At 41.1% G+C, this 20963-nt stretch overlaps 2 protein-coding genes across 2 annotated transcripts in view; one reads left to right on the forward strand and one right to left on the reverse strand.

Moving 5' to 3' along the window:
* Positions 1-20963, reverse strand: part of NCEH1 (neutral cholesterol ester hydrolase 1) — a 61255-nt gene that overhangs the window by 39982 nt on the left and 310 nt on the right. The gene's annotated exons all lie outside the window — the stretch shown is intronic.
* Positions 1-20963, forward strand: part of ECT2 (epithelial cell transforming 2) — a 114734-nt gene that overhangs the window by 3737 nt on the left and 90034 nt on the right. Inside the window, exon 3 of the mRNA XM_086674727.1 lies at positions 6614-6691. The gene's annotated coding sequence lies outside the window, so the exon portion shown is untranslated. The remainder of the gene's footprint in view (positions 1-6613; positions 6692-20963) is intronic.

Raw genomic sequence — 20963 nt, forward strand, 5'->3', positions numbered from 1 at the left:
TGTCTTCCCCTTCATAGCGAAATTGCATAAGTCTACTTACTTTTGTTCGTTTAATGCCACCCTCCCACTTTATTGTTCCATCTGCCTCCTGAACGGAGATCAGGAGTATCCACGTTTCAACAGCATCTTCCTAAATCCTCATGATCTGCAATCTTTTCAGCTGTGTCCGTCGACCTGATCCTGAGCTGTCTTTGACATCTCTGGCTTTCTAGGGTTTTGCTGCCTTTTTACTTAGAATATTAGAATGTTGGGCTAACATTAGCTTTCCCCAAGCTGAGTTTTGTAAAACAGCAAGCAGCTTGAGGAGATAATTTGCACAGAGAACAAAGAATGAAGGGTTTGGTGATGCTGTGATTAAATAACCTGGGAAATGCAGCATATTAATTCTTCTCTCAGAGATTCACAAGGCACAACACTTGTTAAGACCCTGACAAGTCTCGGAAGTGAGAGAAATTTATTTAACTCTGCTTACTCTTTAACCTCCTCACATCTATTAACATCCCTTAAAAGTGGTTTGGGACCACCTTACCTAGTCCAGTCCTATTTTATAAATCAAAACTTAAACTGAATTCGAATGATTTACAATCTCCTTCTATTTGGGGGCCAGAGCCAGGACTCCAATCCAGATCCGAGTCCCAAGCAGGGACTACTTTCTAAGTATTATTTCTCCTCTACTGGCTCCAATTCTGTCTGGTCTTCAGCATAACTAGTACCCAACCATTTGCCCTGGGATAGACCATAAATGTCACGCAGTGTTCCTATGCTTGATCTTACTTCAGCTTGATCCTGCATCTAACCAGACCAGAGGACTGTGCTGGGTCCTCAGTTAACCGACTTCTACGTAACACTAAACCCTGTAGAACTTAAGTCTTAAACTCATGTCTTCAGGGGCCAGAACAGCTAATGCAAATGAGTAAAGTAGGTTGTACTCTGTCAGGGGAGTGGTAGGCTTGTGGCAAACTGAAGAAATAAGGCCCCAAATAAGGAAGAAGCTGTGCTGCCCCTAGGTGATTGTGGGATATGGAAAGTCTGGCCTAGTGTTGCCAGATGATCTGACGTTTCAAGGGAAGTAGGAAGCCCAGATTGTTGTGTGAAAGATCTTGAATTTTAGGTGTTGGCAATGAATCTAAAAATACTTAATATATAATGTGGACCAAAGATAACATATCTGCAGATCAGTCTGACTCTCAAGCTGCTGGACTAAAAGTCAGAACACGTTTTTTTCCACACAAATAAGATGCCTAATTGACAGTGTTCTACCCCCACACCTGGATAGTGATAACTAAAACCGAGACATAAAATTAGAAATATTTGATTTTGGGATTTTGTTTCTTTTGCATTTTAAATTGCAATGATGCATACAAGCAGTTTAGAGAACAATGATAACGGACCCGGGAATTATGGACAATCTGAGAGCAATGATAATGGATATGGCAATTATGGAGAATCTGAATGGGATTTATGGGCTCTCTAAGGACTGCAGAGGCTGATGCACTTGTTTCTTTTTAAAATTTCTTTTTCCCTTCAAAGCAAAAAATAAATAAATAAAATTTATTTTCCCTTCAAAGCATAAAGATTTCCTTATCCTTGATTTGAGTATAGTCTCCTTGTCAGAAGTAATTTAAGGTATCACTGCTTGGGGATTACAAAAGAAATAGGGGATAAAGATTCATTTTTCTGCGATAATAAACTGGGTTAAAGTTAGAAGACAAAAGGAAAATATGTTAAAGAGACCATAAAATCGGGGCGCCTGGGTGGCGCAGTCGGTTAAGCGTCCGACTTCAGCCAGGTCACGATCTCGCGGTCCGTGAGTTCGAGCCCCGCGTCGGGCTCTGGGCTGATGACTCAGAGCCTGGAGCCTGTTTCCGATTCTGTGTCTCCCTCTCTCTCTGCCCCTCCCCCGTTCATGCTCTGTCTCTCTCTCTGTCCCAAAAATAAATAAACGTTGAAAAAAAAAATTAAAAAAAAAAAAAAGAGACCATAAAATAATATGATGTAGTGTAAGTATGAAAGAAAGTCCAAGCTGCCTAAGTACTGTCTCCTTCACTACCATCACCTCCAAGGATGCTGGGAGGTGGGCTATTTGTAACTGGGTGTTATAATGATAGGTGCCCAGTACTATGCTAAGGGTCACCGGTCCTTCTCCTTGAGGCTGACAGATGTGTTAAATGCTCGGAGGTACTCTGGATGTGCAGTGCCCTACAACACAAGCAGGGGTGGAGGTTGGCAATCCTCACAAACTGAAAACCAAAGCAATTTCTAGAGCAAGTAAATGACTTCACCCTTGCAAAGAAGCAGGAAGTTCATATGTATGATCCAACGTGGCTACCACTGACTAACGTATTTCTTTAAAACTGCTTCCAGAGACTTTCGCTCACTCCTTTATAGACTCTTAATAAACACAAGTCTTCTTTCCCTGAGGCTGAGTTAAAATACATTTATGTACTGTACTGAAAAAAAGATCCACGTGTAAGTAGAGCTGCGCAGTTCAAACCTGTGTTGCTCAGTGATCCACTGGACAACTGTCCGTGCTGGTAAGGGCACAGCACAACTGGCATTCTCTCACACTGCTATTAATCACGTACAGGAAAATAACTTGGAAATGGGAAATAAGGCCTGTAAAATATTTACACCCTTTGATATGGTAGTTCTAACTGGGGGCAATCACTCAAGGAAAAACCCTAAAAACAAAAAGATTATGTATTCAAATATGTTCACAGTAACATTATTTATAATAGCAAGTAACTAAATAGTCTAAATATCTGGTAACAGGGGAACAGTTAGGTTAAAACTGGCACCTGCTCTTTGATACATCCATTCCAAAGGGAAGGGAATATTATGCAGCAATAATGCGACAATTCCTTCTGGTAAATGATAAGTAAAATAAGCTGTGCATAAAACTGTATATACAGTGTGATAGCATCCAACAAAAGCCAACATATACACAAAAGGAGAGACTGAAAGGAAATATAACAAAAAGCGAGTGGTGGCTGTGTTAAGGTGAGACTGTAGTCAAGTTTTTCTACGTTCTGCGTTTTCCATAGCATAATTCTACACCTCTTATGGTGTATAAAAAATAATTCAGTCCTGTAATTTGTTCAAGGAATTATGCTTCTATGGGAAAAAATTTTTAAAGCAGCTGTAACAGCTAGGGATTATACAGCTTAAAGAACATTCTCCATCTCCTGATATCCACCTACTGTACAAACATACCTTTTCTCTACTCCTATTACTACATACTACTTCCCTGGACACACTTTCGCAGGTACAACGTATCTCGCCCATATACTATATATGCCGTCCTCAAAGTTACAGAAGGCTAACCTGCAGGGTTCCATCTGCTATTGGAATTTCTCCCTCTTCCTCTCACAATCAAACTCCTGTTCATCCATCAGTATGCATCTCAAATGCCGTCTCCTCTATGGCACCCTGCCCTACTCACTCCTCAGACACTCTTCCCTTTGAGCTCTCCAGTTCTTAGTTCAAGCTTCTACTTTTGATACCTGTGGAAATGGATAGTGATAATATAACATCTACCTCCTTCCCTTTTGTTCCCCTAGGACTGGTATACTGTCTGGTACAACACTAGTGCTCAATATAATTGTGAACAGATTAACATAGTGTAGATTATATTTCTCTTCATTGTTGCTTTTAAGTTCATGCTTTTTTTTAAATTTTTTTTTAACGTTTATTTATTTTTGAGACAGAGAGAGAGCATGAACAGGGGAGGGGCAGAGAGAGAGGGAGACACAGAATCCAAAGCAGGCTCCAGTCTCTGAGCTGTCAGCACAGAGCCCAAGGCGGGGCTCGAACTCACGGACCGTGAGATCATGACCTGAGCCAAAGTCGGACGCTTAACTGACTGAGCCACCCAGGCGCCCCAACTTCATGCTTTCTGAAAAGAGCAGGCAGCTTACCTGCCCCCTATCATTTTTCTACTTGGGCTCTTCATGGAGAGGAACAGGAATCTGGGAGAAAAGCAAGCACATTTTGGTGCTGATCCTACTGACGATGCCTTATTTGAGAAGTGGGGTATATGGGGAAAACTTCCTGTCAGGACATAGTTACCACACCTCTTTACAGTAAAAGCTATCATGGATTTGCTCAACAAATATGTGAGTGTTTACTTCGTGCCAGGTACTTTTACGAGTTGGGTGCATGGTGATGACACCCACAGACATGCTCCCTCCCCTCCCAGAGCTTCCAGCTGGCCAGGAAGACACAATTACTTAGGAAGACAAATTACTTAGGAGTAATTAAACAGGGTGCTTGGGTGGCTCAGTTGGTTAAGCATCTGCCTTCAGCTCAGGTCATGATCTCATGGTCTGTGAGTTTGAGACTCATACCGAGCTGCATGCTGGCAGTAGAAGCTTGCTTAGGATTCTTGCTCTCTCCTCTCTCTCTGACCCTCTTCTGCTCATGCTTTCTCTCTCTCTCTCTCTCTCTCAAAATAAATAAACTTAAAAATTTTTAAAAAGGAGGGGCGCCTGGGTGGCGCAGTCGGTTAAGCATCCGCCAGGTCACGATCTCGCGGTCTGTGAGTTCGAGCCCCGCATCAGGCTCTGGGCTGATGGCTCAGAGCCTGGAGCCTGTTTCCGATTCTGTGTCTCCCTCTCTCTCTGCCCCTCCCCCATTCATGCTCTGTCTCTCTCTGTCCCAAAAATAAATAAACGTTGAAAAAAAAATTAAAAAAAAAATTTTTTAAAAAGGAAGGAATTAAACAGACAATTCCCATCCATTGACAGATGAATGGATGTGGTACATATACATACAATAGACTATTACTCAGCAATCAAAAAGAATGAAATCTTGGGGCACCTGGGTGGCTCAATACATTGAGTGTCTGACTTCAGCTCAGGTCATGATCTCATGGTTTGTGGGTTCAAGCTCCAGCATCAGCCTCCATGCTGACAGCTCAGAGCCTGGAGCCTGCTTCAGATTCTGTGTCTCATTCTTTCTCTGCCCCTCTCCCACTTGTGCTCTGTCTCTCAAAAATAAATACATGTAAAAAAATTTTTTAGGGGGCGCCTGGGTAGCTCAGTCGGTTAAGCGTCCAACTTCGGCTCAGGTCATGACCTCACGGTTCAGGAGTTCGAGCCCTGCATCAGGCTCTGTGCTGACAGCTCGGAGCCTGGAGCCTGCTTCGGATTCTGTGTCTCCTTCTCTCTCTGCCCCTCCCCAACTTGTGCTCTGTTTCTCTATGTCTCTCAAAAAAATAAATAAATGTAAAAAAAGAATGAAATAAAAAAAAAAAGAATGAAATCTTGCCATTTGCAACTATGTGGATGGAACTGGAGGGTATTATGCTAAGTGAAATTAGTCAGAGAAAGACAAATATCATATGACTTCACTCATATGAGGACTTTAAGATACAAAACAGATGAACATAAGGGAAGGGAAGCAAAAATAATATAAAAACAGGGAGGGGGACAAAACATAAGAGCCTCTTAAATATGGAGAACAGAGTTACTGGAGGGGTCGTGGGAGGGGGGCATGGGCTAAATGGGTAAGGGGCACTAAGGAATCTACTCCTGAAATCATTGTTGCACTATATGCTAATTTGGATGTAAATTTTTAAAAATAAATAAATACATAAATAAAAGACAATTCCCAATAGCATATGTTCTGTGGAGGGAAAGAACAGGGTGGAGCAGGACAGGGAAATAGTGAAGGACAGCAACTAGACTGGGTGGTTCAAGCAAGAGGTCCCTAAGCGTAGACCCACCCCCTTTGATGTGCGTGCAAGAAGCTTTTGTCTCAAGTAAGGCACCATAGCTGTCAACAACTGCAGTGTTTTAAACTTTAAACAAAGAATGACTTTTCTGAAGCAGTGCACTGGGGACACAACAAGGAAGACTGACTTAAAGAAGTTTTTGTTTAAGATGGAAAAACAAAAAACTACTAAATCCACATAACAGTAACAATTTTTCAATCAAATTATATATTTGGCTGCCCAAATTTAAAAGCTATTCTACAGGTTTGTCACAGAGAATATTTTTAGTAAGTAGTTTGAAGCTTTTCTCACTAAGCCATACTTATTCTTGAAAACTCACACTTTTGTTATATGTTTTCATAATTCTATTAGCTGACCTGGAGTTAGCATAATTAAAACAGTGGAATATATCTTAACACAAGACTGGGCCTAGTTCTACATAAATTACATAAATATTAAATTAAGTAGTTCTACATAAATTATAGAAGTTACATAAATATCTCCATCAAACTTCTTATATATACCTTACAGAGACTCCATAGAAGGAACCCCCTGTAGGTGCCATGCTATCTCACCTCAGAACTGTGCACCTGCTCTTTCCCTGCAATGCCCTTACTTCCCTCTGTCTGGTGTTGTTCTTCATATGCTTGCTTTCAGACTCATAAGTGGGTGGCAGGGGGAATGGCATAAAGACATTTAACCACTGACAACACCCAAATGAAAGTCCAACTTTTGAAGCAGTTAACGTTCTAGGATTTGCCCCCAAATATGCTTTTATGGAGTAGGGAAATCTTGTTGTTTTTAGAGTAACTGAAAATCACACCACTCAGCTTCCTTCTGTAGACATGACCAATAACAATGTTTCTGTTTTCATCCAAAATGTCTTCATTTAATTTGCAGAATTATGCCAATTTGGATTTGCTAGGTGAGGAAATGGAACTATCAAGTTATTGGTTTGGATCAGTAAGAGCTTCTAAGGTAAGCTAGCTAGCAGTAAGAGCTGCTAACTAAGGCTCAAATACAGCATATGGTGTGTCCTATAAAATACTGGCCCACTGTTCTTGACAAAAGTATAGTGTATGCATTTACATGGTATACTGTTAACCACAGAATTAATAGGCTTCAATCTACAAGGAGAAAGTTGAATATTCGTCTGATGTGAACCTCATTGTGAAGCAGATAGAAAAAGCTACTTTGTTCACTCATATGAGGACTTTAAGACACAGAACAGATGAACACAAGGGAAGGGAAGCAAAAATATAAAAACGGGGGGGGGGGACAAAACATAAGAGACTCTTAAATATAGAGAACAAACAGAGGGTTACTGGAGGGGTTGTGGGAGGCGGGATGGGCTAAATGGGTAAGGGGCATTAAGGAATCTATTCCTGAAATCATTGTTGCACTACATGCTAACTAACTTGGGTGTAAATTAAAAATATATATAAATATATAATATATATATATTTTATTTATATATAATATATATAAATATATATATATAAAATATATATATAGTATATAAAATATATAAAATATATAAAATAATAAAAATTAAAAAAAAAAGAAAAAGCTACTTAGCCTATAAAAGTCCAAATTTTAAGATATGTTTCCACATAGATAAATTAACCAACATAAATTTAAAATTAGTTATTTGGGGAAATTAACCATTTTACTTTTCCCCCCTTTTAAAGTATTTTTTAATACAGGGCGCCTGGATGGCTCAGTTGGTTAAGCATCCAACTTTGGCTCAGGTCATGATCTCACAGTTCACAAGTTCAAGCTTTGCATCGGGCTCTGTACTGACAGCTCAGAGCCTAGAGCCTGCTTAGGGTTCTGAGCCTCCCTCTCTCTCTCTGCCCCTCCCCTACTCACTGTCTCTCTCAAAAAAATAAACATTAAAAAATTAAAAATGTTTTAAATACACATTTTAAAATGTACTAAATGGGGCACCTGCACGCAGTCAGTTGGGTGTCTGACTTTGGCTCAGTTCATGATCATGCGGTTTGTGAGTCTGAGCCCTGTGTCAGGCTCTGTGCTGACAGCTCAGGGACTGGAGACTGGAGACTGCTTCTGACTCTGTCTCCCTCTCTCTTTATATATATATAAATATATATAAGTGTATATATAATATACTATATATATAATAAAATATACTATATATAGGTATGTGTATATATACACACATACACATATATACACATATATATGCATATGCATATATATGTATATATGCATATGTATATATGCATATATATGTATATATAGAGAGAGATTTAGTACCTCAGTAATATCCATTAGTAACCTCCATCTCAGGTTTTAATCACAAGCTGTAAAATTTATTTTGGCTACTTCCTGTCAGAAATGATAGCTCAATACGATGAGCATCACCAATCAAAACATTAGTTTTGGCAGACACCCTTGAAATCATTCTAAAAAACAGGCTACAGGTTGAGACCCTGAAATGTAAACTCCACAGTTGCTTGGGAGTAGATTTTGTGGCTGATACTTTGAAGAGTCCACCAGGATGCAGGGTTGATGAACTCCATTCCATCCTCACGTCCCTCCATCTCTTAGGGAAATTCAACACATTTGACTACCCTTTCCTGGTACTGCTCTCTGCTGGTTTCTTTGACTCTACTTCCCCCCACCTCCCCCCACCCTCCGTATTTCTCTTTGTTCCCTGACTGCTCTGTCCCCTTTGTTGGTACCACATCTTCTCAGATCTAAAACTACTCTCTTCTCATCCAACGTCGTTTCCTTAGAGGATTCCATGTCTTCACGGGATTTCAATCACCTTTGACATGCCAAAAAATTTCTCAATATTCACATTTTCTTTTATATGATTACTTGCCACATATTTTTGGTATGTGATTGTAGCACTAGGAAGGCCAAGTGCTGTTTTTTTGTGAATTGCTATAAGTGCCCAATATATGGTTGTTAATGAATGATAGAAGCCATTGTGAATTTCTTCTGTTATGGTGGTCAGCTGAAGATACCTGCCTTTAATAACTTCAGAAGTCAAAGTCATCTTTTCCATAGGTATAGGCCAGATCTCTAGGCCCAACAGATGGCAATCATTTGAGCAAATCCAAAGCCCTCTGTTGAGAAAAATATCAGCCCTACTTGCAAGTACTTCACCATTTCACAGCATGGCAAGATGGTCCACCATTGGGACAGAATTCAAATAAAGGACTTTAATTTATACAACAAAATGTCATGTCACTAACTGTACCTTAGGTACCTGAAGTCTAAGGAACTCTTTCCAGGTGACATCATATTCTAAAATAAATTGATACCTTGACAAACTCCAGTGGAGATCTTTGCTATAAGACAGTGGAGGCCTAAGAGACATTCAATTTCTTTGGCTTTCAGAGCACTAACTCTAAAGCCAGAGTCCCTGAATTAGAGGTTTGGCTCTGGGTGTGTGAGTTGGGCAAGATATTTAACCCCTCTGTGCCTCAGTTGCTTCATTTACAATATAGGAATAATAGTACTTATCTTACAGGATTGTTATAAAGATTGAGTTATTATGTATGTAAAATGTAGGAGTTAGCTATGATGATGAGGATTCATAGATCTACTCAGGTAGAACACCAGCAAACTAAGGCCATGAACTCCAATACTTTAACCATAAGAAGAAGTTTTTAGTTCTAGCTTTATACCAAGCACTGTGCCAAGAATTTTATATATGTAGTCACATCTAGTCCATATCAAGCTTTGAGGGAAGCACTATCATTATCCCACTTTTATAGATAAGAAAACTGAGTTCAAGTAACTTGCCCAACTCATTTCAAAACTAGTTAGTGCTAATGCCAGGATTTAAATCCAATAGCCAAAGCCAACAGAAGTTCAAGTTAAAAAGAGCTATACCTGTATAGAGCCAGTCTGCTAGTAAGAACAGCAACAGATTGACAAGAATAACGGTAAAAACAAAAGAATACAAAAGAGCATGTTACTGCTGGAGTATACTGTAGACAACTGTAGACAACTGTCAAAATCAGATCTGGACTACATAGATTTCTTATGTTAGGTACTGTTGCAAGTCCTTTACATATTAACTTATGTGTGATAATGATGACAAACAATAAAACTTTATACATATAACCTAAGGCAATCTTCATAACATCATTATGGGTTAAGTATCATGACCATTTACATGATCAAGAAACAAACTCCTAGGTTAAATATGTTAAATAGGTCACACAGCCAGTAGAGCTCAGAGTATGGATTTGAACACAGATCTCCCTGATTCTCAAATCACTTAAGCACTTAAGCACTATGAAAAATTTCCCCCAAATTTGGTAAACACACCATCAGTATCATGAAGTTTTTTGTAAAGAAGGAAGGATCTATAGTTAAGTTTGGGACTCACTATATATTTTCTCATTAAGATTCAAAACACATGTTAGTATGGCAGGGATTCTGAAATGTCTTACAATTAAAAAAGAAATCCAAGTTAACTCTATTTAACTCATCATTCCCCAGTTTATTTAACCATGGAACTTCTTCAGGTTAAATCCTCCAGGACTAAATTTTATTCATTCATTCATTCTTTCTTTATCTATGATGTTATTCTTAAGCAAACTCTATACCCAACATTGGGCTTGAACTCACAACCTTGAGGTCGAGAGTCACACGCTCCTCTGACTGAGCCAGCCAGGCATCCCCAGGACTAAAATTGTAAATGCCTAATACATAAAATCCTCCAGGACTAAAATTTGTAAATACATGATACATCCCTGTGTGATGCTTTCGTAATGTGGATCATACAACGAATACAAAACATTTCAGAGTGCAGGGGATTGAAGGGGAGAAAACTGAACAATCATAATAGGAAGCTGTGGAATATAGTTGAAAGGGCTATGGAGCCTCCTCAGACCCGTTCACAGCCAGCCTCCCCCATCAGTTATTTAACTTTGCTATTGGTTGTATTTATAACTCAGTAAATAGATCCATTATTTTTTTTAATATTTGTTTGTTTGTTTGTTAGAGGGGAGGAGGAACTGAGAGAAAGGGAGAGAGAGAATCCCAAGCAAGCTCAGCACTCTCAGCACAGAGCGTGACATGGGGCTCAAACCCATGAACTATGAGATCATGACTTGAGCCAAAATTAAGAGTTGGAGGCTCAACCGACTGAGCCATCCAGGTGCCCCAAACAGATCCATTATTATACACATATCTGACAGTAATCTTTTCTATTAAAAGCAGATCATTTTCTACAAGCAGAATTGATTTGCCTTACTAAGAAAGTCAAGGAAGCAGGGATTATTGCTACTGTGGACTTGCTCCTCACTAAGAGGGAAGAACAATGCCATGAAATGAAAGGAACTGTAACCCTGGGACAGAACGAGGCATTAGAACTGAGGCATAAACTAGGAATAATGAGATAAACATCCTGCATTTTAGAAAAGCAGACTTCAGAACAAAGCAAAGGTAATTTGAGTCCCAGGGCAGGGATGATATTATGGGACAGGCAGTGCAGAAGACGGTCAGTGAAATCAATTTTTCATGAAATATTTATCAATTATCCATTCAAGAGGAAAACGGAAAGGTAGAACGATATCAAATGAATGTGGGAATCCACCAGTGATCTTTTAAGGAGACGGCCTAAAGAGTTGTTAGAAACAAGCAGATAAATTCATTACAAATTCAAAAACAAGCATAAATCTGCAAAAATAGCATGAGGAAGTTAGAAACCCAGAAAACAGTGAGGCTTGCAAAAAAGAAAAAAAAATGTTGCAAAGGGCAACAAAAACCTGTTCTGGGGTAAGTTCAGGGTCATAGGCACATAAAAGCATTAAGTCTGCCCTTTCGGACAAATGATGTCACAGAAGACTGAAAGAAAGCAGAACCAAGAATTCCTGTTTTTCTATAATGAATGATCTTCCAACCACAAACAAACGCTAAAACAGATAGGAAGGAAATTGTGTCTATGATAGCTGAGAAAGCCTAGAATATGGGGGGGAGCTTGTACATAAAGAGACAGCAACCTAAGGAAAGAAACATACAGGGGCCACACACACACACACACAAATGCTAGCAGAGTGTAAAGGAATCTTAATCACCAAGAGAGATTAAGGCAGACTGGGGGAAAAGGTAAAGTTTCTAAAAGAGACAATTTCTGAGTAGGTGTTGAAAGATGAGTGGAATGTTAGCCAAAGTCTGCATGTGGGAGGGCATGAGAGGCAGAAGTAACAGGAAGAAAGTTGTCAGATACAAACATGCAGACTGTCATGGGAACAGGGAGACTGGATTCAGCAGTGTGGGACAGGCTGTGGCAGGCTCTATGTGCCCATTAAGGAATGTAGTACTTTTATTCTGCGACTATTGCAGGGGACAGGAGGCCAGGGGTGAGGGAAGGGATGGGGGGGGGGTGGTGAGATCCACTGGAGGGTTAACAGTCAGATTTGAGCAGAACAGGGAGTCCAGGAATCATTCTACAACTTTGACTTGATTATGCTGAATGTTGACAAGCCAAATAAATGTAGACGGAGCATCTGTCCAGATTTGTCTGGGAATAATTCTGGTTCAAAACCGTTGTCCAAGCATGATTATTAATAGCAGCCTCTAGCACTCTCAAAAATGTCCTGGTTTTGACAATAAGTTATAGGATTACCTAGATATATGTAACTTGGGGACTATCTGTGTTTAATAGCAATAATAGTAAACTTGTATTTAAATAGCTACAAACTGCAGAGAGGAGAGTTTCCCAACAGGTGTGACACAAATGGATTACAGGTGGACCATGGGCCATGCAACATTGATATTTAAGTGTTTCATAGAAGTAAAAACGCAAAACCATTTTTCATAGCCATTCAAAATTTATCAGAGTTCATATTCTGCTTGAGAATAATTTTTAAATTTCTTACATAAATCTTTTGAGTTCTAGCATTCAAGCCCATACAGACCGATTTCCTCCTTATTCCCCCCAGTTTCCTCTGGAATACTTCTACAAATATAATCAAGTCTAGGGCATGAGAACAAGATTGGGAGACACTACTGTAGATTAATTTAACTGTGGGAGTTCAAAAAAAGGTCAGGATACAGTCAACTAGCATCAAGTTATCACGAGCATTCCCACAGGTAGGTGTTGGTCACAGAGACAGAACCAGAGGCAAAAAGGAGAAATCCATCACAGAGGACTTTGTTTTCAGGTCAGCCTGGCTCAGCTGTGAGAGTGTCAAAATAGGAGCCCAGGACATGTGACTCCAGTCTCTGTTGAACTAATCATGTGCTCTTGGGGATGTCACTGACCCTTTCTGAGCCTCAGTTTCCTCACTTGATAAGTGGAAGTAATTCATGCCAGCCAGTTACTTATTATAAAAATGAAATGAGGGGTGAGGCACCTGTGCTGGTTCAGTGGGTAGAACATGTGACTCTTGATCTTGGGGCTGTGAGTTCAAACCCCATACTGGGCATAGACCCTACTTTAGAAAAAAAACAAAACAAAACTTAAAATATAGATTTTGAGGGCAAAAATGAGATAGGTGGAACCTTTATAAAATCTAGACTGCTGGGGCACCTGGGTGGCTCGGCCAGTTAAGCATCCGACTTCAGCTCAGGTCATGATCTTGCGGATCGTGGGTTCAAGCCCTGTGTCGGGTTCTGTGCTGACAGCTCAGAGCCCGGAGCCTGCCTCAGATTCTCTGTCTCCATCTCTCTCTGCCCACCCGCACCCCATTCTCTTGCTCTCAAAAATAAATCAACATTAAAAAAATTTAAAAATAAAAAAATCTAGGCTGCTATATAAATGTAAAATAATGAAAAATTATGTTCGTCAGGATCTCATTTCTCTTAGGGCTGGCTTCCTCTTCCTATGTTGTCACTGGTGTTCCCTTCGGGTGTCCCCAGAAGGATCACACAATCTTACTCTCACCCTATGCACATCCTTTCCCACTAGTTCCACTACCACCCATTCACCAACCGCTCCCAAATGTGTATCTCCAGCCCAGCTCTCTCTCCCTCCTGGGCTCTGGTCTTGTTGCTGTAAGCTATTCGTGAAAAGCTGTCCTTGGACTAGTCCCATGGACACCTCAAAACAAGGTCCAACATCTATTATCTTCACTTTCAGATCTGCTCCTTCCCCTAAATCAGGATCATCACCACCATTCACCCAAGTTCTCTAGAGTCTGTGCCAGGAGCTACCTTTGGCTCCTTTCTCTCCTTTACCCCATACAATCCCTTCATCAGCAAATCTGGTTCAGCTGCACTGCCAGCCAGCCTGGCTTTATTAGTTCAGGCTCCCACCTCTCACCTGGATTGCTTTCTAAGTGGACTGTCTCCTTCGCCTGCTTCCTCAAACTCCAGTGTCTCTACACTGCTACTGAGAAAAGACTGTTCTAGAACACGGGCTTGATTATGGGGTTTCCCTGTGAAAAACCTTTCAGTGGCTCCTTGCTTGGCCCACAGAGCCCTTCATTATGTGGCCTGTGCTTCCTTCCAGCCTTACCACTCTGAGGTCTAAGCAACTTTTAGTTCCTTGGCTCTATCATCCTCTTCCACCGGAATGTCCCTTCTGACTGGAATGCCCCTTCTTTCTCCCTCCTGTTCTCCTACCCCACCTCCTTCACTAAGGTCCTGTAGAAAGGCAAGCTCGTACAATGGTTAAATTCTAGAGTTCAGAGTGAGACAGGCAGGAGCGGAATCGTGATTCTACCGCTCATAAATTGTGTCAGCTTGAGCAATTTTTCTTTGCATTTCAGTTTCCTCCTTTGTAAGATAAGGAAAATAAGAACACCCACCTCAAAGAATCCTAGCATGGACTAAATGAATTGCATGCCAAGCACATAGCACAGTATCTGGCACAGGGTGAATGCTCACTATATGCTTAATAGAGGTTACTGTATATTTTTACTGTAAACACTTAACCTTGATGACTCAGATTAGATGCCCGTGTGAAAGGGTAACAATCCTCAATGCCCGATGACCGGGTGCATATTACAGGTCCTTTCTAAGGCTCTTGCAGCAACCCATAAAGCCTCTGTCAGAAGTCTGTCATTCAAGTGCTACTCTGTAACTGTCCATAGGCTTATCTCCCCTTCACCCCCTGGAAACTCCTCAAGATCAGGCATGTGTCTTTCATTTTTGTTTTGCCAGTTGGTGTTTGGTCAATTTTTCTTATATGAGTGATGACTTCCAAATGGTAGTATTTTAAGTTTATTTTGGAATACTGAAAGGTAGATTGTGAAAATTTCATAATATGACACAAATTAGTTAGAATATAGCTGGGTTTGCCACTTGGAAATTCAATTACATTTCTTAATTCTTTATAAACATAAAATGGAGAAAATAAGTAATACACATTTCCCACATCAGTTCATTTGGCAATAATATATACTCATTATTTTAAAAGATGTAATTGTGTATTAACAGACTGGTTAAGGGGAGCCTGGGTGGCTCAGTCAGTTGAGTGTCTGACTTTGGTTCATGTTGTAATCCCAAGGTTCAGGAGTTTGAGCCCCAGATCAGGCTCCCTGCTGTTAGCGCGTGGAACCCGAACCCTCTTCCATCCTCTGTCCCCCTCTCTCTGCACCTCCCCTGCTCACGCACTCTCTCTCTCTCTCAAAAACAAACATTAAAAAAAAAAAAAATACTGGTTAAGAACGGTTACTGCACTTCCACACCTCACAAAAATGTCTTTAGATCAAGCTCAAGCCACATGTTAGAAACAGAAGGTCCCACTAAAATACAATAACATTCCTGTGCTCAGGGCTATATTTGTAGGGTTCTCAGAAAAATAACAAGGAAAACTGTAAATTAGGCATTATCTAACAAACCTGGTAGCTGAGTCAATCTGACCTTAATGTTTGATTGGATCCATCAGAAGGTGTCGCCTATGTAGCCCGACTCAGATTGCTCACCTGTCAGGATTAATATCGATTAAATATTGCCCCTAAAGCTATTTAGAGCCTTTCTGCTGCCATGTGTTTACAAAAATTCCATCAAGTCAACTAAAAACTATTGAGCTTGGTGAAATCTCTAATTTACATGAATAAATATGTATCACAACAAGTCTAGAAAATGGCAGACAAAACTTAAATATTTACAATGTTCTCACATTAAATTTACCAGCCATTAGTAAAAGTCCCAGTTCATGAATGGTTATGAAAAAGGTTAACAAGTTGGAGTTCTTCACGGCGTGACAGTGCAGCTGTCATTTAAACCACCCTCACACAGCCTGAAGGCACATGCATCATGCACAGAACATCCAGGAGGAGACATGTTGCATTTTGATGTTTGGGGGCATTTTACAAGATGAAAAACCTTGCTCAACTTGTTCGAAAGCACTGACATCCATAAGAAATAGGGGGAACAGGGGCGCCTGGGTGGCGCAGTCGGTTAAGCGTCCGACTTCAGCCAGGTCACGATCTTGCGGTCCGTGAGTTCGAGCCCCGCGTCGGGCTCTGGGCTGATGGCTCAGAGCCTGGAGCCTGCTTCCTATTCTGTGTCTCCCTCTCTCTCTGCCCCTTCCCCGTTCATGCTCTCTCTCTGTCCCAAAAATAAATAAAAAAAAAAAAAAAAGAAAAAAAAAAGAAATAGGGGGAACATTCAGCAAATATGCCAATTTCAACAATCTTTTACATTATGTCATCAAAAAGATATACAGAACTAGTAAGCTGGGAGATGATCAAGGTAAGCCAAGCCACGCCCCTGCTCTGTACTCCCTTAAGATTCCTTATTGCCTTTGGCCCCTCCTCTAAACAGCGTATAACCCCTCCCTCCTATGAGCTTCTGGAACTGTGCCTCTTCAGTAATGCCTATCAGCTCTTACCTTTTTAATACCTGTATAGTAACATGTCTTCTCCATTCCACCAGGCTGTAGGTTCTTTTAGGTCATTTTGGCATCTCCCTAACACCTCACATAGTGGTCTTTTGATCTGTGTCACATCTAATTGAGCATGAAGCATGGCAATGTGACAGCTCTGTCAGGGGATCCAGGACGCTTCTTGTCAAGAAATCTGATGTTCTTATAGAACAATTACTAAAATATTAACCACATTGGCATTGTGTACACATCAATTCCACTTTAGAAGTAGGAAATCTACAAAATTTTTTTTAAATCGTTTATTACTACATGTTCATTGTAGAAAAACTAGAATATACAGATATGAAAATTGAAGCTATAACCTATGGCCTAGAAAAAAATTACATTTTAAATTAGATCCTTCTACTTTTTCTCTAAGTATAGATAGACAAATAGATATACATAACTATAGTTTTTGGGATATAAATATTTTAAGCGGGATAATGGCATGCATATATGCTGTTTTGTTGCGTTTTCCCACTTAACATACAGTACAAATCTTCTGTAAGTCATTAAACATTATTTTATAACCTAAGGGTTTTGAATGTATAGTATTCCAAATTATGTGTACCATAAGTGTGTAATCTCTAATATTACTTGCTTTCATTCTTTTAAATAATGCTGCAAAAAAAAGGAAGAAAGAAACCTAGGTTGCTGAATGTTCCCCCATATTTCTCATAAAACAGCAGTACTTTTTGACTAGTTGAGCAAGGGTCTTGACTCTGTAAAATGTTTCCATCTCCACAGCTATAGCCTTGCCTATATCACTGAGTACTTAAATTCATACTGGGGCACCCACCGGGTGGCTCAGTTGGTTGAACATCCAACTCTTGACCTTGGCTCAGGTCATAATCTCCCAGTTCATGAGATTGAGCCCCAAGTCCAGCTGCGCTGACAGCATGAAGGCTGCTTGGGATTTGGTCTCTCGCCCTCTCTCTCTGTCAATCCCCCATGTACTCCCGTGTGCGCAGACTTCCCCTCTCTTTAAATAAAGAAATAAAATATAAAAAATAAATTATTACTGAGGGATTGTTGGGTCAAAGAATAAACACGCTTCTACTGCTTTCAATGAATATTGCCAAACTCAGCAGTGTGAACTTCTCAGGATCTTCACCTGTGTTGGGATTACTATTTTAAAAAAATCTTTCCTTGCACAGCATTCTGAGATCAGCCTCCAGAACCTGCCCAACTCCCTACTTTTGTCCCTCTAGTCTCTGGCTGACCAATCTTCATCTACACCTCTCTCTCCTCTGCCTTTCCCAGACCTTTTTTGTGTGCTGTTCTGCTCACATCTTATGAAGGCTTTGCTATAACCCTGAAATTTGCCTAGCTAGTATTTTATCCCCTTTAGATTCTTACAGCCAAAGTGTCAACCAACTAATCTGATAAGCTAATCCATGCTAATGTAAAAGCGCCCATCCCCAGCAACATGTGTTCAGTTTAAGGAATACATATTGCCTACATCTGTAATGCATTTTATTTACCTTAAAGAGCATTGTTCTCAAATTTTACTGCATATTGAAATCACCTGGGGAGCTTTTAAGACTGATGCCTGGAATTTACCTCCGAGTAAATCTGGTATAGGCATAGGATAGGACTTAAGCATCAGGATTTTTAAAAACAAATTTTAATGTTTATTCTTGAGAGAGAGAGAGAGAGCACATGAGTGAGCAGGCAAGTGGTGGGGCGGGGGGAGGGTCAGAGAGAGAGGGAGACAGAATCTGAAGCAGGCTTCAAGCTGTCAGCCCAAAGCTCAACGCAGGGCGTGGGGCTCAAACTCACAAACCAGGAGATCATGACCTGAGCTGAAGTCGGAAGCTTAACCGACTGAGCCACCCAGGTGCCCCCAAGCATCAGGATTTTTAAAGCTCCCTAGGTGATGCTAATGCAGCATCTGTGTTTGAGAGGACTTTAGAGAAAGATCTCCAGTACCTTCTTCTTAGGTAATATTGGAGGACCCCCCAGGAAAAAAAGCACAATGAACATAATCTCAATAATCTGACTCACCTGCACAGGGTAAAGGAGGGAAGAATTGGCATGAAAGGGTGCAGTGTTTGCCAATGACACAGAATAAAAGCAGCATTCGTATTTCTTGATGCTGGGCGCGAGCCTATGGTGTTACGAAGTAGGCCAAGAGGCCAAGCTTCACTTCTGAAGTAGCTTCAGTTACTTTTGTAATTGAGCAAGTCAGCTCTGACTAAAATTGTCTGGGTAACAAACTTCATGCCATGCAATCTAGTGGTAGCTCTCCACATTTCAATAAGTCATGTCCAGTTTACATTTGTTTTACCATTTGAACAAAGTTGGGCAATCCAACAGATCTTCATAATCCATAGTGGACCTTTGGAACAACTCTTAGAAGAATAACTACAAGGTCCAGGCATTTGAATGCATTACTAAACCTCACAGCAACCTTGTAAGGTAGATATTAACCCCATTTTACAGGGAAAACTGAGGACTAGTAAGGTTAGTAATTGCCTGGCCTCGCTGCCAGCAAGTAGCCTGCTGGCTGGAACGGGACTCAGGGAGGCAGGACTCTACCTGTCCTGCTCTTACTCACAATGTGTTAAGTCACATTGCCTTGTCCTCAGGATGATGTGGAGTGACATTGGTAAAATGCTTTATTGGGTAGAATGTGCTTCCGTGTGGTCTGAATAATCTTTCTAATATTTCACAATTTAGAAGAAAAGTGAGGAGAGCCACTTCTGTGCAAACTGACTCCCAAGCCACAGTGTCAGGTGAGGATACTTGGTTACCTCATTTATCTTGTGACCTGGCTTTACACTCATTATCACTCCCAAACACCAGCTGAGGGCACATTCTAGCTAGAGGACCATAGGGCCCAAAGGCCTTGCCCTTGATGGGTTGACAGCCTATAGTTAGGGAAGAAAGGCTTTTCTCCAAACCTGGCTTTTCCCAAATTCCATATGATGAGGAAGACTTCTTTGATGACCTGAAAACCAACTATCTCTGCAGGCAATATAGCCATTTTTCATGTTTTTCTTATTCTTATTAGTCATTATTCTTATTGTTGAAGGCCATTATAACCCATCCAGGGTAAATGCCATTGTACCCCAAAACCTTAAAAGGATATCACTCCCAAATTACAGAATTTCTGAAGGAAGAGAGGGACCGTAGGGCTTGCTACAAGAAGATTGCCTTTCTTGAAACAAACGTTAGAGAAGGGGATGGTCACTCTTTCACCATGTCAGTAAGCAGGAGGGAAGGAGGGGGTCTGTGACTTCATAGACCATCCCTAAGGGACAACAGGGGACTTTGGGATTGAAAACATGGCTGGATTTAAGAAAAACAAATCCCTAGTAGGAAGGTGCTACCATACCCTACTTAAGGGGCTTTTTGATAGGACAAAGCCTCAGAGACTCTGTGATCCTACACACAGAACAGACAGGGGAAAAGGAACATCAGCCCTCTAGGAAAAATCACGATTTTTTTTTTCTCTTTGTTTAGTCACTCCTGAAAAAAAAGGAGCTTACAAAAATAACCTGCGATTGAGGAGGGTTAGAATAATAAGGCCCAGCTTTGCGGATTGGAGTTCAGATTTCAGATTCTCTGCCACTAAAACGAATGCCTCTTACTATAGAATAAACTCCAGTTCTATTTTACTGTCCATGGGGGAAGAGATGCATCCCCATGATACAAGACACAGAAATGTCACCCACCAGGGTAAAAGCAGGAGTATCCTGGCTCGGTAAAGATTGTCTCCTTGACAGCCGAGGACATAAAATAAATGCCGCAGGGCAGGCAGAAAAGTGCATCATGCTGCCGCCCCCCTCCACCGCCTCTCCTCTAACCAGGCTGCCAGGCCTCCTGGCCTCCTCCGTGGGCTGAGCTGATAAGCCCCACGCATGAAACGGGAGATCCCTGCGGTTACTCAGGTGCTTAGACGAGCCCTGCCTGCAGCCCCCGGGAACGGAGAGCTCCACGGTCCGAGGATGTTGGGAGGCTGCCCGTGCCGGCTTCTGCTTTTAAGGTGGCTGCATTACCAGGAATCAGAGACTGCCCCCCCCCCCCGCCCCCCGCCAGCCTTCCTAAAACATTTAGCTCACTCTCTCCTGGCCCCTACGGAAGAATGAAAATGGGGGGAAGGGTGGCTTCTAAAATGCTGTAAGGTGGTTTTTTTGACGTTGCAAACCAAGAAGGAAGGGGGGCGCTTAGGACAGACGAAGGGTTAAACAGTTGTCAAATTCGATTCAAGAACTTCACCTTCTCGATCACCAACGCAGAAGAGAAGACACAGATCTAGCCCGCTGCTAGCAAGGAGGCAAATGCGACACCCTGAAAAAAAGCCTGACTGAACCACCTTAAAAATCGATCGCCTAAATGCGTTAGAAAAATATGCGTTCTCGTGGGACGCGGTCCGGAAATCTTGCTTCCCCCTCCAAATATTGCTTAAGAGGGAGAGAGAATCAGCGCTGGGCTGCATCT

The sequence above is a fragment of the Puma concolor genome, chromosome C2 (assembly GCF_028749965.1).
Source record: "Puma concolor isolate L17-30 chromosome C2, mPumCon1.1.hap2, whole genome shotgun sequence".
Lineage (NCBI taxonomy): Eukaryota > Metazoa > Chordata > Mammalia > Carnivora > Felidae > Puma > Puma concolor.